Here is a 26,993-nt window from a genome sequence, read left to right on the forward strand (position 1 = left end):
CGTGGAGGGACGGTACTCCGTCGGTCCCACGGATGGCCGCTTGGCTGTTACTTCCGAGTGGAAAAAGTTCATTGACGGTGCCAAACTTCGCATTGGATCAAAGTTGAAGGTCAAGATCTTTCGATGCCGCTGTGACATGCTTGGTCATAAAGTTCGCGGTTGTCTAGTTACTGTTGCCCCATGAGCCCTTAGCAAATGCATTTGTAGTTATACTTATATAAGGTTATCTTATACGAGCTGCTAATTAATTGTATGGGTGGTAAAACTACGGCAAGCTTTTGCTCTTAGCAAGTATGTATGTATGATCGGCTATTATGATAACTAATGTTTGTGTTCATCTTAATTTGCATTTCCGTTTTAGAAAAAAACTTAATTTCTATTTTGGCTGACCTGTTAGAGAACTATCGAGATTGAACCCACAACATGATTCAAATAGATTCATTACACCGAGCCACATGTCTTGACCTTGCTATACACTACTTCCATTAATCGGTGCAAGAAGGCTTACCGAGCTGCTCGAACCATGGCGATTCGAATCCACCTTATCTATCTAGAAATACAACCTTTGCGAAAGAGGATTTGCGGTATGGGGAGGCCGACATTGGGGACCCATGAGCCGGCGAGCGTCGTCAACGTTTTAAAGGTGGCGAGGAGATCGAAAGAAAAAATAAGCCAAAAATCAGTTGGTAAACAAATTCAAGAAAAGAAACATTTACCTTTACGAGAGGATGACATGCGGGACCCATGAGGCAGCGGCATCCTCAACTATTTCAAGGCGGCAGGGGATCAAAAGAAAAAAGGAAATAGCCAGAAATTAATTAGGGTCAAAAATAAATCCATCAAAGGAAACTTTTATTGTTCATAGAGGATGACATGTGGGACCGACTTGCCAGCTGCGTCGTCATCGTTTCAAAGGGGGCAGGGGATCAAAAGAAAAAGGCAAATAGCCAGAAATTAGGGGAAAAAAATAAATCCAACAAAGGAAACTTTTATTGTTCATAGAGGATGACATGCGGGACCCATGAGCCAGCAGCTTCCTCAACGTTTCAAACTCGGCATGAGATTGAAAGAAAAAGGCAAGTGACATAATATCAGGAGCCAAAAATAATCCAAGAAAAGAAACTTTATTGTACATAGAGGATGACATGCGGGTCCCATTTTGTAGCAGCGGTCTCAACGCTTCCAAGGCGGCACGGGACCGAAAGAAAAATGAAGTAGCCAGAAATCGGGGTGTGAAAAAAAATCCAAGAAAAGAAAGATTTCAATTGGGCTGTATCCGGACATCCGGGCCTTCGAACTATCTGCTGGGCCTTTTGACTCGTACAATTTCAGCCCACTCCAAAACGAGGAAAGGTCGAATTTTTCTCAAAAAAAAAACAGGAAAGTCCTATGCTTCGCAAAAACAAAAAACAAGGAGATTCAACATATAAGTTTGTTTATGTAGATATAAAGATTTAATTTATCCGTTTGCAATAGCTCAGAGCGAAATACAACGTTTATTGTACGCAAAATAAAATATCACATGTTTCTTGTACGGGGAGGCCGACATCGGGGACCCATGAGCCGGCGAGCGTCGTCAACGTTTCAAAGGCGGCGGGGATCGAAAATAAAAAAAAGCCAAAAATCAGTTGGTAAAAAAATACAAGAAAAGAAAACATTTATCGTTCTGAGAGGATGACATGCGGGACCCATGAGGCAGCAGCATCCTCAACGTTTCAAAGTCGGCATGAGATCGAAAGAAAAAGCCAAGTGACATAATATTAGGAGCCACAAATAATCCAAGAAAAGAAACTTTATTGTACATAGAGGATGACATGCGGGTCCCATTTTGTAGCAGCGGTCTCAACGTTTCCAAGGCGGCACGGGACCAAAAGAAAAATGAGGCAGCAGCATTCTCAACAATTCCAAGGCGGCAGGGGATCAAAAGAAAAAAAGGAAATAGCCAGAAATTAATTAGGGGTCAAAAATAAATCCACCGAAGGAAACTTTTATTGTTCATAGAGGATGACATGTGGGACCGACACTGCCAACAGCGTCCTCATCGTTTCAAAGGGGGCAGGGGATCAAAAGAAAAAGGCAAATAGCCGGAAATTAGGGGTCAAAAATAACTCCAAGAAAGGAAACTTTTATTGTTCGTAGAGGATGACATGCGGGACCCATGAGCCAGCAGCTTACTCAACGTTTCAAAGGTGGCATGAGATCGAAAGAAAAAGGCAAGTGACCAAATATCAGGAGCCAAAAATAATCCAAGATTTATTGTACATAGAGGATGACATGTGGGTCCCATTTTGCAGCGGCGGTCTCAATGTTTGTAATGCGGCTTGAGATCAAAAGAAAAAGAAAGTAGCTAGTAATTAGGGGGTGAAAAAAAATCCAAGAAAAGAAAGTTGATGGACATAGAGGATGACATGCGGGTCCCTTGAGCCAACAGACTTACTCAACGTTTCAAAGGGGCGGAGGATCAAAAGAAAAAGGCAAGCCAAAATTCGAGAGGGTGAAAAAAATCCAACAAAGGAAACTTTTATAGCACATAGAGGATGACATGCGGGTCCCATGAGCCGAGCAGGTCTCTCAACGTTTCAAACGTGGCATGAGATCGAAAGAAAAAGGCAAGTGAAAAAATATCGGGAGCCAAAAATAATTCAAGAAAAGAAAGTTTTATAGTACATAGAGGATGACATGCGGGTCCCATTTAGCAGCAGCGGTATCACCGTTTGAGAGGCGGCAGGGGATCGAAAGAAAAAGGCAAGTGAAAAAATATGAGGAGCCAAAAATAATTCAAGAAAAGAAAGTTTTATAGTACATAGAGGATGACATGCGGGTCCCATTTAGCAAGCAGCGGTATCACCGTTTGAGAGGCGGCAGGGGATCAAAAGAAAAAAGAAATTGCCAAAAATCGAGAGGGTGAAAAAAAACCAAGAAAATGAACTTTTATAGTACATAGAGGATGACATGCGGGTCCCATGAGCCTGCAGGTTCCTCAACGTTTCAAACGTGGCATGAGATCGAAAGAAAAAGGTAAGTGACCAAATATGAGGTGCCAAAAATAATTCAAGAAAAGAAAGTTTTATATTACATAGAGGATGACATGCGGGTCCCAGTTAGTAGCAGCGGTATCACCGTTTGAGAGGCGGCAGGGGATCGAAAGAAAAAGGCAAGTGACCAAATTTGAGGTGCCAAAAAAACTCCAAGAAAAGAAAGTTTTATAGTACATAGAGGATGACATGCGGGTCCCATTTAGCAGCAGCGGTATCACCGTTTGAGAGGCGGCAGGGGATCGAAAGAAAAAGGTAAGTGACCAAATATGAGGTGCCAAAAATAATTCAAGAAAAGAAAGTTTTATAGTACATAGAGGATGACATGCGGGTCCCAGTTAGCAGCAGCGGTATCACCGTTTGAGAGGCGGCAGGGGATCGAAAGAAAAAGGCAAGTGACCAAATTTGAGGTGCCAAAAAAAATTCCAAGAAAAGAAAGTTGATTGCACATAGAGGATGACATGAAGGTCCCATTTAGCAGCAGCGGTCTCAACGTTTCCAAGGCGGCAAGGGATCAAAAGAAAAAGGAAGTAGCCAGAAATCAGGGGGTCAAAAAAAATCCAAGAATAGAAAGAATTTTGGTTCATAGAGGATGACATGCGGGACCCATGATCCCGCATCGTAAACGGCTCGATCGGAGAACGTTGAACGAGATGGCGCGATCGAGAAAAAAACAATGCCGGAGAGGCTGCCATCTGGGCCCTACATCCCTCGGCGGTGCGGATTTGCGTTGACTCGGCCGGCGAACCCGAGATTTTGAGATGCACCACGTCCCGGGCCACCATACGCGACGTTTTGGCCGCTTTCGTCGGGCTAGGTGGCCTCAAAAACGAGAAAAAAAAGTTTTGACATGCACCACGGAGGGACCAAAAATCGTCGGCCATGGTACACCAGCAACCACGGCGCGACTTCAACTTCGTCGGCCATGGCAACTTTTCCTGTAGTGCATGTTCATCGTCTCAATATTTAAATATGATGAGTAGATGGTATTATGGTGTGTGGTTTGTATCTTCTATATTTGTATGAACTATGAATCGTCTCAATACATCGAATCTTTCTATTGTTATTCAAATTTATCATGTTTTTCTAATTGCGGTTTACAGATTACTCACATATTAATTATGTCATATCACTACCGAATCAAAGGCAATTGACTCCACAAAGCTCACTACCACTGTTGTTATTGCTCGGTAACTTGTATAACCAGTACGCTACGCGTGTGATGCTCCTTTTATATAATTTGATAATAGCAATATAAAATTATATGAATAATGCATATATTATTTGATAATAATAATAATAAATGAATAAAAACAAAATTGTTTCATATTCAAATTCCTCACATTTTTATAATAATAATAATGCATATATTATTTGTCCAATTGCGGTTTACAGATTTTAAAATATTAATTATTTGGCCATATTGTATGAATAATACATATATTATTTGATAATAATAAATGAATAAAAACAAAATTATTTCATATTTAAATTCCTCACATTTTTCTAATAATAATGCATATATTATTTGTCCAATTGCGGCTTACAGATTTAAAGATATTAATTTATTTGCCCATATTATATGAATAATGGATATATTATTTGATAATAATAATAAATGAATAAAAACAAAATTGTTCGTATTCAAATTTCTCACATTTTTCAAATTATAATGGATATATTATTTCTTAATTTCGGTTTACATATTTAAAGATATCAATTATTTGGCCATATCATATGAATAATGCATTTATTATTTGATAATAAATCAATCAATAAAAACAAAATTGTTTCATATTTAAATTTCTCACATTTTTGTAATAATAATGCATATATTATTTGTTCAATTGCAGTTTACAGATTTAAAGATAATAATTATTTGGTCATACTAGATGGATAATGCATATATTATTTGATAATAATAATAAAAGTGATTTTATTACTGATTTTATTTTCATTGGAATTTAATATTATTATCTTATTCATTATTATTTACTTACATAATTGTTTTTGTTCCAAAAAATATAGAAATGTGACACAATGGTACAAGAGTTAATATGGTTGTTATGGTAGTATTTACAACGAGGTACAATGACATTCACGGGAGCACTGTAGAAAAGAATCGAGGAGTTAAGCGTGAAGTAGTGTGAGGATGGGTGACTGACCGGTAAGTGAACAAGTCTAGAATTTAACTAAAGATTAATTATAATTAGTGTTAAAAATGGTCCTGTGAGAGAGTAATGAGTCAAAAAAATAGAAAAATTAGAAAGGAAAAAAATAGAAAAAATAAATTAGAAAAATGGAACTAGAAAAAATGAAAAACAATTTCGGAAAATAATAATTTGTCCTGGTTGGGCTTACGAGCTGGGACTAAACGTACTCTAGCCCAAACGCTGTGTCGTAGCCACTGGCGGGGCATTTTCCCGGCTGGTAACCAGGCCGGGACTAAAGCCTTTAGTCCCGCCTGAATAGTCCCGGTTGATCGACCAGCACTAAAGCCTATTACAGATCGGGACTGAAGGGTCTATCTCCACTAGTGAGGAGTTTCATGCTTAAGCGATATTGTTTGTTGAACAAGAAGGTTTTTGCATTTGAAGATCCGTTTTGCTTGGACATGTTTCTCTTTTTAACCTCAAGAGAAGGCGTGTCTCCCTCGTCTCCGGAGTGAATCAGAATCACCGACTCGACCGAGGCCTTTATTGGCCTGAGTATTGTTGAAGAAGATGTGTCGCCATGGCACTGAGTCGAGCTGGGACTCACACTCTTGTGACAGACTCGAGCTCCTCGCTACCATCGTTCTTGTTTGGAAAAATTTGGCACATGACACAGTTATTTTTGCATTTTCTGAAACACACATTTCGATTATGTTTTACCAGGTACCATCACAATTTTATGAAATACTTGCCAGAACACACCACCTGGTTAAAAACTGAAAGTTTTGATCTTTGTTTTCAAAACTATTCATCCCAGGCAAAAGTGCAAAACTCTCCGTTTTTAGTTAGGTGGTCTGTTCAAGCAAATATGCCACAAAATTGTAATGATACCTGTTAAAGACACAATTAAACAGTGTGTTTCATCAAATGCTATAAAATAACGGTATAGTGTAGCAAATTGTCACAGCTAAATTTAACTCGGAAGAAAGTGGAGGAAGTTACACAGTTTTGAAAAGCCTATATCTAAATCGTGTCAGAAGTTAAAAGAACGGAGTACAGAGCGGGTGACAAATAAACAGTGCGGAAAGTGCAGAGCATAACTACATGTCCATACTTCATTATGAGTCAATAAAATACCCTTTGTCGAAAAAAAAATGCAAATATCACTTCATATCATCCTGCCCGCCATTGATTATCTTATTGTACCCAAGATCAGCTTCGTCGCTGTCACTCAGAGTAATTTGTACGCTCTTTCCTATTTAAACTGAGCGCGAGGCACACGCATCAGCTATACATCCATGATGATGATGGTGGCAATGCACCACCGGTATCAAGACAGATCAGGTCAGCGCTGGGATCTCCGATTTAATAATCTCATCATGAGAAACGTAGCACCCACACTGTTAAATAATTTGATTAGTACTACTGGTCTGCTGGTATATCTATTAAGATTGATTTAAGAATTGAATTTTGAAACAATGAAATAAAACAGCTGTGTGCATCGATTGATGCAGAGGCTGGGAAGATACCCCATTTCTAAAATAAATATGTATTAAGATTAGTTCTCTGGTGGCAAGAAGGGTGCCAAGCATATATGTAGCTATATATCTCTATATTATCAAGCATTTTTTTTTGTCATGTTTATTTTACTACTGTTCGGAAATAAGATTCAGAAACTCAATTCAGCTCCCGGGTGCATATGATCTCTCTACCATAAAAACATATTTGCAAGTGTTAGAAAAATTTGACAAAAAAATTTACATGTACATCTCCATAATATGTATTCGTCAAGTTTCACGAAAAAAAGATATTTTTTGTAGTCTAAGCGAAAAAGAGAAAATTTATCTTGTGATAAGCCTTTGTTTCAGCACTGAATTTTGTCTTTTTTACACACGTCACATGACATATCGATTTTTCATGAAATGACTTTGTGAGCGCGTAGCATATGAAGCTGTACGTGCGAAATTTTTGTTTCAATTTTTTTGACATTTTAAAATATGTCTAACATGTATTTCAAAATAAAGGGAGCATATGCATCCATGTGCCAAAACATCACTCCCAGAAAGATTCCATATCTCTTAGGCAAGTAGTAAGGGCCTGTTTGGTTCCCAGCCACACTTTGCCAAGCCTAATTTTGGCAAGTGTGGCAGCCACAAATGTGTGGCTAGGATTTTGGAAGCCACAAAGTGTGGCAAAAGTTGGCAAAAAATTTACTCTATGGCAAGTGGGCCATATGGATAGTGAAGTGTGGCAACTCCAAAGTGTGGCAAGAACCAAACACATGCCAAATTGCCAAACTTTCGCTTGGCAAAGTGTGGCTGAGAACCAAACAGGCCCGCAAACAAAGTAGTGATCAAACTAACTGCAAAAAGCTACGTGCAAGTGCAAATAATACAACAACCGCTCTTATCCCATCTATTCTAAAGATAAAATTCCTCCACCTTAGAAGCTCCATCCAAGCCTCTTCAATCCTGGACGTCCGTTTTGGGAGCCGTCCGTTTTTTCGATCCAGTGATCCCGACCGTTCAACGAGTATCTGGAAACTGCTCATATGGTCCCAACCGTCCATTCCTAGCGTTCCCTTTTCACCATCCGTGCCCTACCCGCACAGCCACAGACTTGTGGGACTGCTTTCCGCGGGGCCCGGCTGTCAGGGATTGGGTGTACGCGTTTGCGTGTGGAGATTAAACCGAACAGTACCGCACGGTAGCTGCCTCGGGGTTTCGCACGCCCGATAGGGGTATTTCCATCTTTTCGTCCTTCCCTGCTGGGCCGTGCACGCGTGGAGGCCGGTGAGGCGCCGCTGTACGTCCTGCTACATCGCCCTCCGGGAAGAAGGCCCTTTCCCAGCACCACACCACATGCTCGTCCGCGCCCCGTTCGCACTCTCACCGCGCTCCTCAAACCCTAGCCTCCTAGCTTCTTTTTTACGGTTTCGGAGGGTGGGCGGCGGCCGCACCGAGACGCCGGCGCGCGGGTGGCGGCCGGAAGCACGGGAGGCACGCTGGAGGCGGTCTGGAAGCGGCCGGGCGCGCGAGAGGCCATCAGGCGGCCACGGGAACAAGCCAGGCCTGCCGATGCCAGTGAACTCGCCGGCGCGAGATCTTCTAGGGTTTCTCACGGGGCAGCGCTGAAAGTGCATGGAGCCCCCATGTGTAGTTTTGGTAATTAATGACAATCCCTATAGACTAATGTTTGCATTGAGTTATATTTGTAGGAGTTGTCCATAGGCAATGCTTGAACCATATGTTGGCTTCAAGGTTGCAATAAGAAAAAACTGATGAAGGATATCAAGTGTCAAGTATGTCTTGAAGATGAAGATGAAGTGAGCCCTCAAGTTACTTCAAGACATCAAAATGAAGAAGAATGAAGAAATGAAGTGCAAGTTCAAGATGAGCCAACTCGAAGAGATCATATGCTTGAAGCTTGCCATCCATATGGTGATCATGGATATGTGAAGACGCACCGAAGAAGAAGCTCTCCCATAGTGGAGTATGGGGGAGCATTTCGCATGACTTCATCAAGCAAGCACAATAATCAAGAAAGGCGTTCCATCTTGTTGCGGTCAAGACCGTCATCATCAAGCTCAAGTGGAATGTGCAAGGTTAAGGTTTGCTCTTGATAAAGTTTCTTTCTCACCGGTCTCATGGTGTAGTTGGAGACCGGTTTATAGTTTACTTGCCGTACTATCAAGAGGGCTCTCGAGTGAGTAACTCGATCGTATCCTTCGGAGAGCTCAAACTTTTGCATCCTTGCATCATCTTTCTTGGTTGTTATTTGGATGTTATCCATGTGATGTTTTAGAGCTTGTGCTTATTCTCATGACAAGCTCTAGTTCATCGAAAACGGATTTCGTATAGATCACTTGTTGCGTTTTCGAGTTTGGTGATTTTCTCGGTTTCTCATATTGAGGTGTTGCACCTCTAAAAATAATAGAAAATCACCCCCAATAGTTTCCATATTTTGTTGGGTAAACTCTTGTCGTCCTCTTTCCAACAAAATTGGTTGCACTCTATTCGGAGATACCAATCTTAAGTTTTGGATTTTACAATAGCTGGTCTATATCACCAGGCCGGATATTTTGATATCCGGCCCCTGAAATTTGTCTAAGGACTTTCTGACAAGCAGCTCAGCAGTCCCCTGGATCGAGGCCGGACTATTGCCCGAATTATTCCAGAAGCCGGATTTTCCGGGGAGGGGGGGAGGGGGGGGGGGTTATCCAGCCCCTACTTGGACCGGATTATCCGCCCCCAAATTTGCCCCAACGGCTCGATTTTCTTGGGGGGTATAAAACCCCCCCTTCTTTCTCCTTGGGCTGTTGCTTCTTCTACTCTCTCTCTCCTCCATTGTTGATCTTGAGAAGCTTGCCCTATCTCTCTATCCCTCCATGATTCTTGCCCCCTTTTGAGGGAAAAGAGAGAGCAGATCTAGATCCACACTTTGACCAAACCATATCATCTCTTTGTGAGTGAATCTTTGGGATCTAGATCTTGGAGAATTTTGTGTTCTCCTCTTTGTTCTTCCTCTCTTATTCTCCCATTAGCTTTTGTAGCTTTGTTAGAATTTGAGAGAGAAGGACTTGAGCATCTTTGTGATGTTCTTGCCATTGTAGTTGGTGCATCGGTTTGAGTTCTCCATGGTGATTCGTGGAAGTGATAGCAAGAAGGTTGTTACTCTTGGGTTCTTGGAACCCTAGACGGATTCTCGGCCTTTGTGGCGATTTGTTGGGAGCCTCCAATTAAGTTGTGGATGTGTGCCCCAACCTTTGTGCAAGGCCCGGTTTTCGCCTCGAAAGAAATCCCTTAGTGGAACCGTGACCTAGGCCGTTGTGGCGAGGGTCACCGGAGAATAAGGTGATGCGCTTTCGTGGCGCTCGGTGTGTGCGTGACTCCCGCATCTTGGGGTGAGGCCTTTGTGGCGTTGGTGTGCATCGAGCAACCACACCTCAAGGTGAGGCCATTTGTGGCGTTCGGGAGAGCTAAGCCATCGCACCTCTCCAACGGAGATTAGCACTCGCAAGAGTGTGAACTTCGGGTTAAATCATCGTCTCCCGCGTGCCTCGGTTATCTCTATACCCGAGCTCTTTACTTATGCACTTTACTTTGTGATAGACTTCGTGCTTGAAGTTATATATCTTGCTATCACATAGTTGCTTGTATTGCTTAGCATAAGTTGTTGGTGCACATAGGTGAACCATAGTATATAGGCTTTGGGCTTGACAAAGTAAACGCTAGTTTTATTCCGCATTTGTTAAGCTCATCTCGTAAAAGTTTTAAATCGCCTATTCACCCACCCTCTAGGCGACATCCGTGTCCTTTCAAGCGCGAGATGGGTCCGAGTTGGAGGCCAGCGATTCTTCGAGCTCCGTCTTGGCCATGCTCCTGGCCGCCGCCTCCACGAGCAGCCTGCCTCTTGTGGGAAGCAAGGGGCTGCTGCCTCTCAACCGTTCTTTGGTAATATCCTCCCATTCCTTCTCATCTCCTCCACTTTCTAGGAGTCTATGGTGTCTATCATGACATGTTCTAGGGTTCTGCGTTATCTTGATTTGTCATGCTTTGGTGAAAGAGAGAGGGAGCTGGGATTGAGAGGGGGAGATGTACCAGGAGAGTGAGAGTTTGAGAGGGAGAGAAATTAGAGATTCTTGTGTGCATGTCATCTGGCAAGAGAAAAGCAGCACAGGAAGAAAAGCAGGACATGGATAAGATTAATTTGGTTTGGCCACATACAGATGCATATGTTCCACTCTCCTAATAATTTGTATTTGTAGCATCGGCCAGATGCATAGGCAGCAACAACTAGATGCATATACACCGAAGAGCAACATCAAGCACATAACTTTGGTTGATGTGATTGATTACCACATATTATTGCTGGGATTGGAAATGTCCTCTCCCTTCGTCTTCTCCATCCTGCAACACCAATCCAACATGTCCTATGTCTCTTCCACTGTTTCTTGCCGGTAGTATGTCCCGTCCTCTTCCTTCTTCTATTCTCCTCTTTCTATGCCGTGTTGTGTCTGGTGTGACAGGTTCTAGGGTTTTATTTGTTCTTCATTTGTCATGCCTTGGTGAGAGACTTGAGATTAAGATGTATCAGGAGAGTGAGGGATTGAGAGAGGGAGATTTATTTGGAGAACGAGGGGTGAAGTGGGAGCCATGGAGAGATCTTAGAGGTGAAACTGAACTCTGCTGTTGCAGCTTAGACATGAGTTTTTGTTGGTACTTGTTTGATGAAAACGCTGATGGTGATGATTTCTGATGTTCTTGTGTGCCAACCATGTCATGCTGACTAATCCTGATGCAGAACAAAGATTTTTACCGCATAAAATTCACACCGGATGAAGGAGGACTGCAACTGCCTTGGACAAGGTCACTCCGCAGGTAGCAGAGGTGGAAGGGTGAATAGGAGTAGCCGAACACTGCTAGGATCTCCTCCACCTTGCGCCATTGATGTGAACCGCTGCACTCAGTGTTGCTTTCTTCTTCCACTCCGGCAGCCGCAGCCTATAGGTAACTTCTCATTTACCTCCGTTTTTGGCTTTGTGTTTGCTTTGGATAAGTGATTGCTGTGTGATTGGATGACTGTTGTTTGTTTTAGATAGTGAGGAACGACACTCAGGAGTAACAGTGACAAGAAACAACCGTAGCATGAGTATTTGAAACAAATCTTTGTATTTGCTTGCATGAAAACTGAAACTGAAATGGTTTTGATCAGATTATGATATTTTTTTCTATGATATATGTGTTTCTTGAATTATCTGCAGCATATTCAGTTTCTCTCATCTAATACACGTCTCCCTTGAAATTTAAACAAATTCCAAGGATTTATGATTAGGCACATATATGAGTATTTCATGGAGCTGCTATTCTTGCCTACTGGTATTTTGTTCACCAATGAATTTGGGGATAAACTTTCCCTTAGTTGCTGGCTGCTCACCGCTGTGTGTTTTAATTGTTTTTAACTGTAATAATGTAGAACCCCATAAACATTGCTCCTGAGTCAAATTCACAGCTTCCGCCCCTCACCCTGAACCCGCAGATTTCAGTGCCATATTGGATATCCCTCTTGAGTTGTTAAAGGTTTTAGTGATTTGTTGTTTATTCTTTGCAACTGCAAAATCCACATATGAGAATGCAGGTACAAAGAAAATTTTACCTAGGGTTTCCAATTAATCTGTGATTTGTGTATGCTATAGGACCTGAAGAAAAAAAGAAAAGGAGCTGCAAGCCAGGGAAGCAGAGTTGAACCAGAGGGAGAAGGTACAATGCATATTTATGCAGTTGTATCACTCTTTAACTGTAGCTATATATTGCGATAAATCTTGTCAATAACAGAGTTTGTTTGAGGCTTATGTTAGTGACATTAAAAAGAAAATGATCAGCTTTTTAGATGCTCATTGTATTCTTGGCACTATTCTACATAGTCGATTTCAGTTGAAAGTTTTATCAGATTCTAATTCCGTTGTGTTCAGTAGGCTAAAAAGGAGGAAGCTGCGGCACAACGTCAATGTGGAATCAGTCAATGTGCAATACCAGCAGTGTTAGGAAATAGTGGCTCATTTATGCAAATTTTGTTCCTAAGATGTGGCAGGTCTATGAGGTCAATTTTGTAGCTTAAGGCATCATTCTTTTTGCAGTATAATGCTTCATATATGATTTTTTGCTGTAAATTATCACAATAGCTGAATGTAAGTCGTTAATATTACACTCATGTTTGATGTCATGGTCCAGGTCAAGCTCAGTAGTAGTAATTGTTAAACTGGTGTAGTTCAGAAGGGAGAGGATCAGTGAGAAGATGATGATATGCTACAGAGCCTGGTTAGCAATGACAAGGTAATTTATTAACTGACTGAGCTCTCAGTTTGGTTGGAGTTATGGATCCACTTTGTTACTTCTTGTATTCTATCTCGGTCAACACCTGTCCGGATTATCTTCGTCGCTGTCACTAGGATGTGTTCGCTAAAACTGAGCACGAGCCGCACACATCTCCAATATATACCTGCACGTTGCGGTGGCACACACGTCATTGATATTAAAATCAAGAGTTGCCTTTCAGACTATATAAACAATTCCATCGAGAGAAATGCAGCACCGGCCGCTAATGAGAGTCCGCTCACAACTACCGCTGCAAACATTCTGGTGACCTCGATCTAGATCGAACCTTCCATAAGGTTTTTTTTGGGATCGTTGTTGTTGTTGATGATGATTTTGTTCTTCTTCTTGCTGTTGTAAGGATTTACAAACACCAGCGCTGCTGCCTTCCAATAATAGATTCATTTGGGGATATAATTTACACATTGTCTTATTGATCTCGAAGGCCTGCAACCATTTATAATTACTAGATGGATATGGGAGTTTCAACTCTCCCTCTGCATTGCGTTTCGGCACGGTGTGATATGCATCATAAGTCCACAGGTTTATTTTGGACATAGGTGTTTTCAGACGTGTAACTACTGCAGGCGACTCCATCGTACCCCCTCGGGTCGTCCCCCTCCAGGCGACTCGGGGGCGGAACCCTAGCCCCCCGCCGCCGCCGCCTTCCCCACCTCCCTCCCTTCCCATCGCCGTCACCTGAGGCTGCCGCCGGCGAAGCCTGGCGCGGCCGGTGATGGGGGCGGCGGGGATCCACGCGTGGTCCCCTGGTGCGGCGGTAGGTGGCACGCCTCCGCGCCGGGGGGATGGTCCCACTCCTTGCCAGTCGATGGCGGCGCGGCCTCTCATCCTATCTTCGCCACGGCCTCGCTGGGCGGGCGGTGATGGGGGCGAGGCGGTGCGGCCCTGGACATGGCGGCGCGGCTCTGGACATGGCGGCGTGGCCTTTCCTCCGTTTCTCGCCGCGGCCTCGCCGGGCGGGCGATGATGGAGGCGGCGGCACAGCCCCGGATCCTGGCGATGATGGGGGCGGTGCGGTCCTCTCCTCCTTCCTCGCCTCGGCATCGCTGGGCGGGTGGGGATGGGGGCGGATCTTGTGCTCTCCTCCTCAAGGTCTGGGACCACATCACCCAGGGCGGCGGCCCTGGATGGCGATGGAGGTGACGGCGTCGACCTGGTGGCAGGTGGCGGGCTTCAGGTGCCGCTGGGCCGTGGCACCGCGGTGGTGGTCTTCTCTCTCGCCGGGGAAGATCGGCTAGTTATGTGGCTAGCAGTGGCGGATCTTGCGATCCGTCGCCTAGCTCCCGATGGCGAGGCGCAGCTGCCAGTGAAAGCCGGCCCGGACATCCGTCATGGTGGATGATGGCTTCGCGTTTTGTCGTAACCTTGTTGAAGGCATTGTCTCTGCAGTCTGCGTTCTTCGCCTGGGCTGCTCCAGGGCCCGGGTTTCCCGGATCGGACAATGGCGGTGCGCAACGCCGTTCTCCCTGTTGGGGGTATCGTTTTTGGAGCAGACAACGGATGGCGGTGGTGCTGAGGTGGAGCAGTGTGATTTTGCTGTGTCGGCGTCGTCGAGTTGCCGCGGCATGGTGTAGTGGTGTCTCGGGACGGATGCAGTGTGATGGACACGCGCAGGATGATGGAGTCGTCTGGCGCCGTGGCGGCATCTATGGCAGGCCTGTCATGGTCAATGCGATGATCTCTCTTGAAGATGGAGTCAAGGAAGACGACGGTAGCAACTTCTATGGCGTGTGCGTTGGCGTATGCTGAAGTCTGCTTGACTGGATGTGCTTCTCATCTGTTATTGGGCGGCCTGGGAAGACATTTGATTTTTGGATGATATGAGTTGGTGAATTGTCACCCCCTTCCTTCCTCTGTAGGTTTAACAAGGTGGCTTCGAGTTTGATATTTTGTATTGCTCTTGTAAGGTGCTGTGAATAATCTAATAAAAAAAGGCGTGTATATCCTTTGGATGCAATAGCTGGGGCGATATTTTCCCCATTTCGAAAAAAAGACGTATAACTATCATTTGTAATGTGGTTTGTTTGTTTCTATTTTTTTTAAATTCTGTTCTTCAATGCCTATGTAAACAAAATGGAAGATCGGGCATGCTTTGTTACACTCGTGAAATCTATGTTGGTCAAACTCAGTCACGCTTTGTGACACCATATGCACCATATGGGATTAGATTGACACGTATTACACACTACACAATATTGGTATGTTTAGCTAGCAAAGATATGTAATAAATAGAATGTACCAGTTAAAGCTTTTCCATGATGGCATGCAAGAGATTCATCTCATTATGCCAAGAAGATAAATAAGTACAGTGAGACAGAAGCACATATTGCACTACAACTACATCAAATAAGTACAGTAAGCATTTGGTCGAGCAAAATTGCCAAATGGGACCTAAGATGCATACTTGATCAACAAAGCTGCCTCCGACCACGACAACCTGGATGCTAGCGGCTGCGAGATGCAGCTCGCCTTCCGGCCACGCGTTCTGCAGATGACCTGGACCACGACGCTCGACGCCGGCGGCCAGCCTGTTGCTTCGCCTCCAACCACGATGGGTTGCTACTCACCGAGCGGCCGCGCTCCGATCAATTGTCCTTTTTTTAAAAAATCCGAAATGACATACCGCTGACGAATTAGTTTTATGCGCTGGTGTTATCACCAGATTTTGGCCAAATCAGGAGATGGGCCGTAAGTGAGATGGGCTTGAAGGATATACGCGTGGAGGATCTCTGAAGCGGCCTGACACGAAGAAGTTGGGCTAAATTGCCCGTGTATCTGTATTATAGTAGATCGCATCTTAATTTAGAAGTTAGAGTTTTACCCGTGCACGATTAGGTGCACGCCTGAATTAGAAAGTCCCCCGGACTATAAATATAAATATGTATCTAGGGTTTATGAAATAAACAACAACCAACGTTCACCACAACCAATCTCGGCGCATCGCCAACTCCCCCGTCTCGAGGGTTTCTTCCGGGTAAGCACCATGCTGCCTAGATCGCATCTTGCGATCTAGGCAGCACACGTTTATTCGTCTTCCATGCGTTGCTCGTGCTGAAGCCTTTTTGATGGCGAGCAACGTAGTTATCATAGATGTTTTAGGGTTAGCATTGTTCTTCGTACCATATGGTATCGTCGTGCAACCCTTGAGCATCTAGCCGCCCTTACGCCTATCTTGGGTGTAAGGGCGGCACCCCGCTTGATCATTATCTAGTAGATCCGATCCGTTATGATTGCTCCTTGTTCTTCAAGGATTAGTTTAATATCTGCATTGTTAGGCCTTACAAACGGGTCGAAGGATCCGAGTGGCGCGTAGGGTGTAGTTTGCTAGCCCTAGACAGGATGTTCCGAGGATCAACTTCGTGTTGGTTTTTAGGCCTTGTGTAGGGTCGGTTTACGATCACCGTGCGTGGCCGCGAGGCTCGATCACGAGTAGGATGTTCCGATTATGCGGTGAAAACCCCAAATCGTAGTAGGTCGCTTTAGCTTTATCTTGATCAAGCAGGACCACCATCCGATCGTACACCTCGTACGCATCATGGGTGGATCGGCTCTTTGAGCCGATTCACAGGACAACCTGAGAGCCGATCGAGGCTCGTATTTAACGTTTACGTGTATGCCATGCAGGAAACTAAGCGAGGCATCATCCAACACCTTCCCGACCAGGTATAGGTCAGGTGGCACGCCCTTGCATCAGCATCGGACGTGCATGCGAAGGCTTTGCGGGCCGTCGCTCGGAGGGACCAGGGCCAGCCGCAGTCCCGGGAGATTCCCGGCTCTACGGTGTTGCCCGTCGCTGCCCGCCGGTGGGTTTCTGACCGCAACACATTTCGGCACGCCCGGTGGGACAATCTTCGACATCAACCGCATCGCCATCTACATCTGAGATGGCGGAAGGCACTCCGGTCAAGTACGAGGATCCGACCGAAGAGCTCAAAAGAAGCATGACGAGATCAAGGCAGTCCTCGAAGCCGACCTCATCGGCTCTTTTCACGGAACCCGCTCACATGGCATCGGGTGGAAAGGGTTCTCACCTGAAGGCGCGCTCGGTGGAGTGGACCTGTCCGCCCCGTCAGAAGAACGCACCAGGTCGCTGCGTCAGGAGATCAACTTCATGGTGGCTCATTCGCTGCACCGCCACTCTGAGAGCCTGGTGAACACTTTGGAGCGTGTCGCTCGCGCGTGATCCAGGAAATCATGAGCCATCGGTATTCTCCGTCGGGACCAGCTCGGGGACTTACCAAGGAGAGATGCCACTCCGGTCCCGTCCACCGCTGCCGTTCGCGTTGGCAGCACCCGAAGTGCCGAATTCATCGGCATACGTCGTCTACAAGATCGGTGGTGACCCTAGTGACTACCAATTCTTGCATGAGGCGCCTAAGGAGATCCCGCACGGATACACGTGCGCATACGTGCCGGACTACAGTAGCTGGGAGCTCTCAAACCAGGCTGCAACAGCAGGGACTTCCGGAACAGCAGGAGGAGTTTCGGGAACAGATCTTGAGAAGCAGACGTGGCTGGCTAAGTACGCCACCCCGACAAACCTCCAGAGCTCAGCTCCTGCAGTTGGCTCAGAGCTGGAAAAGCAAGCATGGCTGGCTAAGTATGCCACCCCGGCGAACCTCCAGAGTTCGACGCCTGCAGCCATCACCGCGGATCAGATTTGTACAATTCTGAAAGACCAGTTCGGCATGATGCCGAAAAGGAGGACAATCGGCTATACCAAGCCATACCCCAACGAGTACGAATTGATCCCGCTACCACCCAAATATCGGCTCCCTGACTTCACAAAGTTTAGTGGATCAGATGGTTCCAGCTCCATCGAGCATGTGAGCCGATATTTGGTACAGCTGGGCACGATCTCAGCATCAGACGAGCTGCGTGTGAGGTTCTTCGCACAGTCCCTCACAGGATCGGCTTTTGGGTGGTACACATCGCTGCCACCAAACTCAATCCGGACTTGGAAGCAGTTGGAAGAACAGTTCCACATACAGTATCACTCAGAGGCTTCCGAGGCTGGTATTGCCGATCTAGCACAAATACGACAGAAGCGCGGGGAAACAGTGGCAGAATACGTCCAGCGCTTCAGGACCGTTAGGAACCAATGCTATTCGGTTCATGTAAGTGAAAAAGAAGCAGTCGAGTTGGCGGTGGTGGGTCTCTCATCATCGATCAAGGACGTGGCCTCCCAAGCAGACTACCCTTCACCGGTGCACATGGTGCGAAGCCGTCGGCATATGAACAGCGCCACCCGGATGTTTACCAAGATAAATTCAAGCGTGCGGTGGTCCCGGTTGAGGCGGATGAAGATGAAGGTGTCTGCGGGAGATCAAGAGGTAGCAGTGGCTGAATGGACTCGGGGGCAAGCCCCGTGTCCTGTAAGTGGGTTAAGCCACAAGGTCCTCCAAAAGGGTTTGACTTTGACGTGACCAAAGCTGAGCAGATTTTCGACCTCTTACTCAAGGAGAAGCAGCTAAAGTTACCCGAAGGCCACAAGATCCCCACGGTGCAGGAGTTGAACGGAAAGCCATACTGCAAGTGGCATAACACGTTCACCCACGCCACCAACGACTGCAGAGTGTGGCGTCAACAGGTCCAAATGGCGATAGAACAAGGGCGGCTAATTTTCAACCAGTACGCCATGAAGGTCGACACACACCCCTTCCCCGCCGTTAACATGGTGGAGTGTACTTACCATAGAGGGTGCCAGCCAGATTTCTCGTGCAATATCAACATGGTAGGACCTGGTCACCACTCTGGTAAGGACGGAGATGAGGGCAGCTGCTCTCATAGCAAGGACACAGAGGAAGCCGCTCCACATGATCGGCTCCCTCACGATGGCAAGCGCTACATCACAGAGGGAGAAGTGAAGAACGCAAGATATCAGCGACCTCTCTCTGATCACCTCCTCAACAAGTATGTGGGTCAATGCGACCAACGCCGGTGATACAACGACGATGATGAAAGAGTTCGTCTGGCTAGGGACGCCAGGAGACACCGTCGGCATGATCACGACGAGGAGCGATATGAGCGCCACGCCAAGGAAAAGTCGAGGGAGCAAGACGACGTGGATAGGCACTGGGACTGCCCCTTCTTCAGACACTGCTGGGATTCAGGAATGAGCCGATTGCCTACAATCGGCAACTGCCCATAATGTAAACAAAAGAAGAAGGATGCAGCTAACGTGTCCGTGTTCAAACGTTGATGTCTACGGGAGCTTCTATTCTTGTAGACAGTGTTGGGCCTCCAAGAGCAGAGGTTTGTAGAACAGCAGCAAGTTTCCCTTAAGTGGATTACCCAAGGTTTATCGATCTCAGGGAGGAAGAGGTCAAAGATATCCCTCTCATGCAACCCTGCAACCACAAAGCAAGAAGTCTCTTGTGTCCCCAACACACCTAATAGGTGCACTAGTTCGGCGAAGAGATAGTGAAATACAGGTGGTATGAATAAGTAGTAGCAACGGCACCAGAAAAGTGCTTTGCCCAGAACAGTAAACAAGCAGTAGTAACGCAGCAGTAGTAACGCAGTAAAACAGTAAACAAGCAGCGATAGCAGTATTTAGGAACAAGGCCTAGGGATTAGACTTTCACTAGTGGACACTCTCAACATTGATCACATAACAGAATAGATAAATGCATACTCTACACTTTTGTTGGATGATGAACACATTGCGTAGGATTACACGAACCCTCAATGCCGTAGTTAACAAGCTCCACAATAATGCTCATATTTTAGTAACCTTTAGTGTAAGATAGATCAAAAGACTAAACCAAGTACTAGCATAGCATGCACACTGTCACCTTCCTGCATATGTAGGAGGAATAGATCACATCAATACTATCATAGCAATAGTTAACTTCATAATCTACAAGAGATCATAATCATAGCATAAACCAAGTACTAACACGGTGCACACACTGTCACCTTTACACACGTGCAGGAGGAATAGAACTACTTTAATAACTTTGCTAGAGTAGCACATATATAAATTGTGATACAAACACATTGCAATCATAAAGAGATATAAATAAGCACCTCACTATGCCATTCATCAGTGAATAAGTATTCTGTGAAATATAGCCTAAGAGACCCACACGGTGCACACACTGTCACCTTTACACACGTGGGACAAGGAGTCTCCGGAGATCACATAAGTAAAACTCACTTGACTAGCATAATGACATCTAGATTACAAGCATCATCATATGAATCTCAATCATGTAAGGCAGCTCATGAGATTATTGTATTGAAGCACATAGGAGAGAGATGAACCACATAGCTACCGGTACAGCCCCGAGCCTCGATGGAGAACTACTCCCTCCTCATGGGAGCAGCAGCGGTGATGAAGATGGCGGTGGAGATGGCAGCGGTGTCGATGGAGAAGCCTTCCAGGGGCACTTCCCCGCTCCGGCAGGGTGCCGGAACAGAGACTCATGTCCCCCAGATCTTGGCTTCGCGATGGCGGCGGCTCTGGAAGGTTTTCCGTATCGTGGTTTTTCGCATCAGGGTTTTCGCGACGGAGGCTTTATATAGGCGAAGAGGCGGCGTAGGAGGGTCGAAGGGGTGGCCACACCATATGGCGGCGCGGCCGGGGCCCGGGCCGCGCCGGCCTATGGTCCGGGGGCCCGAGTGCCCCCCTCCGGTCCTTCCCGGGTGTTCCGGATGCTTCCGGTGAAAATAGGAACCCGGGTCTTCGTTTCGTCCAATTCCGAGAATATTTCGTTACTAGGATTTCTGAAACCAAAAACAGCAGAAAACGAGAACCGGAACTTCGGCATCTTGTTAATAGGTTAGTTCCAGAAAATGCACGAATATGACATAAAGTGTGCATAAAACATGTAGGTATCATCAATAATATGGCATAGAACATAAGAAATTATCGATACGTCGGAGACGTATCAAACGTCTAGGGCCTCTCCCGCCTCGGAACAAGCATGCTGAGTCCGCTCGGGTGGAAGATCTCGAGGAACTAGAGGACGATGATGAAGAAGAAGACAAGTATCATCGGCCAAGGTGGTGCCCTGATGGGCTCAGCCGTTCCCAAAAGCGAAGGGTTCAGCGTCTACGTGGGTTGGAGGAAGCCGAAAGGTTATACCTGCACACGTTGAGGAAGGCGCGGCCTGATCTGGCCGCTAAAATTCAGCGAACCCTGGACGAAGAAGGTCGGCCACAAAGGAAAGAGTGGCGCCCCAGACAAAAGAAAGCCGATGATGAGACATCGGCTGGCACAAACATGGTCTTCATCCTTCCAACGGAGTTTAGTGCTCCAGGATTAGACGAAGCACCTCTGGCACAACTTGACTGCGGCCCACGGCCGGTCATCTTTGAGAAGCCACAAGAAAGCATCGACGTGACAAAGGACGGGGTGAGGCTGGTTTTATCCACCGGCCTGACCGTGTAACAAGAGCAACATCGATGGACAAACGTGGCGATGCCGATCCATGTGATCGGCCCCAAGGATTTATGAAGGAACATTACAAAACCTTCATTGAGCAATTCAACATGGAGGCCGATTCCAGCAATCGGCCAAAATTATCCTCACCATCCATTCTGCTTGGATTCAACGTCGATCTAATAGGCGATGGGTTTACGTCAGAGCCGACGTTCACATATAGTGCCTTGGCTAACCACAGAGCCGATTTCAGCAGTTACCTGGCGGAATCGGCTCGGGGGGCACCTGATCAGATAAACATGTGCGATACATGTGCAGTAAAACATTGGGGGCCGATAGATAGAAAAAATCGGCCCGTAAAAAAAATTTCGCATGATATGCAAGGAATAAAGCCGATGCATAGCCATCGACTCTAGCACAATGACACAGGATCTACCAGTTGCGCGTTCAAGACACGAGGACCTCCAACTCTTTGTCAGAGGAGTTTTGGTTGGTGACCATCTGCAGTATCGGCTTTCAACGCAAGAGGGGTGATCGACTGTGACTGGCTCTGCAATGATCGAGCTCAGGTCCATTTGTCTGATTTACGTGTCCTCATCACTGTTTTCACCTCGATTGAGGCTCGGGGGGCAGCTGGCCTGGTGGATGCTCTGTTTTGGGAAGCCGATTGGGTGGCCATCGGCTAGTCCTGCGACGCGATTTTCTTCAAGGGTGGTGATCCAGCAGAACTCAAACTCATTGGTCGGAAAGATGAAGGATAGGTCCTAAGGGATTGAGGCGCTGACATCGGCTTATTGAGCATTGACCAAGTTCACGATCACCCTGTGATTGAAGAGATGAAGGACGGATTATGAGAGACCGATGCGTTGCCATCGGTTCATTGAGCATTGGCTAAGTGGACAATCGGCAAAATCAGTATGAGGGGAAATCGGCTAAATTGGTATAAAGGAAATCGGCAAAATCAAATTGGGAGAATTTCTTCATTGATAAACGAGATTTCTTACATAAAAAGCTGATGGCTCCCAAAAGGAAGTACTATGGGGATACATTGCCCCGTCTACTACTACTAATCCTATGCTAATGGTCCTATCTACGGGCCGTCGCTGCCCTCGTCGTCGCCGTCGTCGCCGCTGTCGGCGCTACTCCCGGCGGGCTCGTCGTCGCTGCTGTAGCGACCGCCGGCAGGACCCTCGTTGTCCTCGTCCTCCTCGTCAGCGTCGTCGTCGTTGCTGAGGTTCCCCGGCCAGGGGCAGAAGCGCTTGGCCGGCGGCTCGTCGGAGGAGCTGTCGTCGTCGTCGTCCTCCTCCTCCTCCTTCGCCTCCTCGGAGGAGGTGAAGTCGTCCCAGGAGAAGCGATCGTCATCGCTCTCCTCCTCCGATTCCCCGTCGGCGAGGAAGCGGAGGTCGCTCTCCCCGTCCGTCGAGGACTTGTCGTCCTCGGACCAGACGGCGAAGTCATGGGAGGACTCCTCCCCGGCCTCTATGGCGCGGCGGATGTTGGCCGCATGGACCTCCTGTGGGTCCCGTTCTGGCGTCGGCTCGTGGGAGGAAGAGGACTCGATGGAAAGTCCCGATGAGGCGGAGGAAGAAGAAGACATGGTGCGCAGGAGGGCTTTTGGAGTGCTAATGCGGAGAGGATGAAGAGGAGAACTGTTCGATGCGGTTAAATAAAAGAAGATGGAGTGGAGGTTTAATGTTCGAACAGTTTTCGAGGAGGTGGTGCCAAAAAACTGTCAAATCGTGCAGAGAAGTTGGGAAGGCAAGTCGTCATGATGAAAAATACTGCGACGGTTCTGCTCTGCCAAGACATGACCCCTCGAAGGAAAAATAGAGTGGTTTTGAAATTATCATTACCAAAACCAGGGGGGCATGTGTTATCACCAGATTTTGGCCAAATCAGGAGATGGGCCGTAAGTGAGATGGGCTTGAAGGATATACGCGTGGAGGATCTCTGAAGCGGCCTGACACAAAGAAGTTGGGCTAAATTGCCCGTGTATCTGTATTATAGTAGATCGCATCTTAATTTAGAAGTTAGAGTTTTACCCGTGCACGGTTAGGTGCACGCCTGAATTAGAGAGTCTACGGACTATAAATATGTATCTAGGGTTTATGGAATAAACAACAACCAACGTTCACCACAAATCAATCTCGGCGCATCGCCAACTCCCCGTCTCGAGGGTTTCTTCCGGGTAAGCACCATGCTGCCTAGATCGCATCTTGCGATCTAGGCAGCACACGTTTATTCGTCTTCCATGCGTTGCTCGTGCTGAAGCCTTTTTGATGGCGAGCAACGTAGTTATCATAGATGTTTTAGGGTTAGCATTGTTCTTCGTACCATATGCTATCGTCGTGCAACCCTTGAGCATCTAGCCGCCCTTACGCCTATCTTGGGTGTAAGGGCGGCACCCCGCTTGATCATTATCTAGTAGATCCGATCCGTTATGATTGCTCCTTGTTCCTCAAGGATTAGTTTAATATCTGCATTGTTAGGCCTTACAAACGGGTCGAAGGATCCAGTGGCGCGTAGGGTGTAGTTTGCTAGTCCTAGACAGGATGTTCCGAGGATCAAGTTCGTGTTGGTTTTTAGGCCTTGTGTAGGGTCGGTTTACGATCACCGTGCGTGGCCGCGAGACTCGATCACGAGTAGGATGTTCCGATTATGCGGTGAAAACCCCAAATCGTAGTAGGTCGCTTTAGCTTTATCTTGATCAAGCAGGACCACCATCTGATCATACACCTCGTACGCATCATGGGTGGATCGGCTCTTTGAGCCGATTCACAGGACAACCTGAGAGCCGATCGAGGCTCGTATTTAACGTTTACGTGTATGCCATTCAGGAAACTAAGCGAGGCATCATCCAACACCTTCCTGACCAGGTATAGGTCAGGTGGCACGCCCTTGCATCAGCATCGGACGTGCGTGCAGAAGGCTTTGCGGCCGTCGCTCGGAGGGACCAGGACCAGCCGCAGTCCTGGGAGATTTCCGGCTCTACGGTGTTGCCCGTCGCTGCCCGCCGGTGGGTTTCTGACCGCAACAGCCGGGGGCATATTTATATTACCGCCGGTGAACACGAAGGCGCCAGAGATAACCCCTTACCATCGGCAAGGTGGTCGCCGGCGAACACGAAGGCATCGGCGATAGCCCAAATCCATGCGCCGGCGGTAAGGCTTTTTTTTTGTAGGTTCACAAGTTTTGTTTGGAGGCCACCACTTCACAAGTTCGTGTCCACTCGCGTTGTCACAATTTTTACCTTTGCGTTCCACTAAGTGGACCAAAAAGTAATCGAGGGATCGTGATGCTTCGTTGCATTTGTGGAGTAACAAATCAAATGAGATATTTTTCTGATTTCAAAAATAAAAGCAAAATAGAAATAGTAAGATGTTACCTAGAATATACCCCTACTCAATACAACTAGCCCATAGGATTAGTAAATTGCACCGTAAAACAACTCGTACGCGGTGACCCGGTTAAGCTTTTTTATTGTACGGAGTAGTACTCCCTCCGGTCCTATTTAATTGACTCGGATTTAATATAAAGTTGTACTAAATCCGAGTCAATTAAATAAGATCGGAGGGTGTATATATTTTTGCTCAGGTGAAGGGGAAGCGACCGTCGTATGATGCAATGGAGGGCCGACCCATTCTAGTTCCGTCTTTGTTTTTTTCGAACGGTCCCTTAGGGGTCCTCCTCGGGTGCCCCTATTCTCCGCTTTAAGCGGAGCCTTGGATTATCTCCGCATACGCCGGCAACAAAATGGGCTTGGCCCATTAGTGAATTTAATGTTACATGTCTGTGCGAGTGTTTGAATCGGTCCCTGGCCGAAAATTTGATTCTAAAAATATTTGAAAATGTTCGGACTCAAAAAATGTTCAAATTTGAAAAAAAATATAAAAAAATGTTGAAATATGAAAAATATTCAAATCTAAAAAAGTTCAAATTTGAAAAATGTTCGGACTCAAAAAATGTTCAGATCTGAAAAATGTTCAAATCTGAAAAATGTTCAAGTTCAAATCTAAAAAAACAGGAATATGAAAAATGTTCAAATCTGAAAAGTGTTCAAACTCGAAAAGTTCAAATCTGAAAAAACAAGAATATGAAAAATGTTCAAATCTAAAAAAGTTCAAATCTAAAAAATGTTCGGACTCAAAAAATGTTCAAATCTGGGACCCTTGAGGGTCGCGATTTGTAGCTGCTGCGGTTCCCGTGATTGCTGTCCTGCCGATCGTCTCGCCTATCGTCGTATTGATCATCTCGTCGATCAGAATATTCTGTAGCTACCATGTTGGTATCATCGTATCCGCAATCTTTTCTCTTCTTACGACGGTCTCTTCGACTACCCGAATCATGCCTCGGCTGATCGTTATCTTCATCGTCACTGCGCGGTCGAGGCTTTCGTACATCATCTTCACCATCAGCCCAACCGTTGGCAATCTCCATTAGTTTAGTTATGGTCTTTGGCTTTTTGCGTCCAAGCTCCTCGATGTAAGATTCACGTCGGATGCCATGACTGAAAGCGTCGATTTCTCTATCAATGGAGACGTCTTCGGCAGCGTTCAAGGGCTTGGTAAACCTCCCGATGTATGCGCGCATCGACTCCTTCGGCTTCTGCTGGCAATGCCGTCATTCCTCAATTCTGACTGGCCTTTTATACGTAGCCTGGAATTTTTTTACGAAAGCATCCACCAGCTCGTCCCATGATTTGATGGATCCCTTCGGCAGACCTCTTAACCATGCTCGTGCTGAATCCTTCAAGTAGAGCTGTAGGCACTGCATTGCCGCTATTTGATTCCCCTTGTGTAAGATTACGGTCTGCAGATAATCATCTATCCAGGACCTCGGCTCCTGCTGCCCATCATACTTGGCAGCGTCAGTAGGAGTCGGCTTAAACCTTTTGGGAGGCGTATTGTCTCGCGGATCTTGTAACTCAAACAATCAGCATCTCGCCGTCGTATTCCTGGATTTCTTCAGAATCGTCGCTGTCGTATTCTTCCCTTGCTGCTCATCGTCGCCTAGCTCTGTCGATCCTGCTCTGAGTGATTTCATCTGGAGCGTCCTGATGCCTTGAACCGCTGGCTTGGAGCGCAGTTTTTTCTTTTCGTGGAACCAGGTTATTTCCAAGGATTGCGAGGCTTTCCAAGGCACCCCGATGAGCTTGGGCCATGGGGCCTTCGGGTGCTGGTTGCTGATTGATTAAATATGCCGCGAGGTTCGCGGTTGCTCCTTCGATGGTCTTTGGCCTCAGCATACCCGCAATGTCCGTGGTCATGAAAGATTTGGATATATTTGATGTTATTTCTCTTGCATCATTCTCTGAAAGCCTGGACAACCTTGACCGATGCGTCCCTGCGCCATGACTGCTTCGAGAGGCGCTTCCGTGCGAGGCCCTACGTCGCTCACTGGACTGATCCGCTGCGAGTATGCGACGATTGAGAGTAGCTTGCTCATTCGACAATCGCTCCCGATTCTTTTCCAAGATCCTTCGGTATGCATTGAGAGTACCAACCGAAGTCCCGGAAGGAAGTGG

This window comes from Lolium rigidum, chromosome 7 (assembly GCF_022539505.1).
Source record: "Lolium rigidum isolate FL_2022 chromosome 7, APGP_CSIRO_Lrig_0.1, whole genome shotgun sequence".
Taxonomy (NCBI): Eukaryota; Viridiplantae; Streptophyta; class Magnoliopsida; order Poales; family Poaceae; genus Lolium; species Lolium rigidum.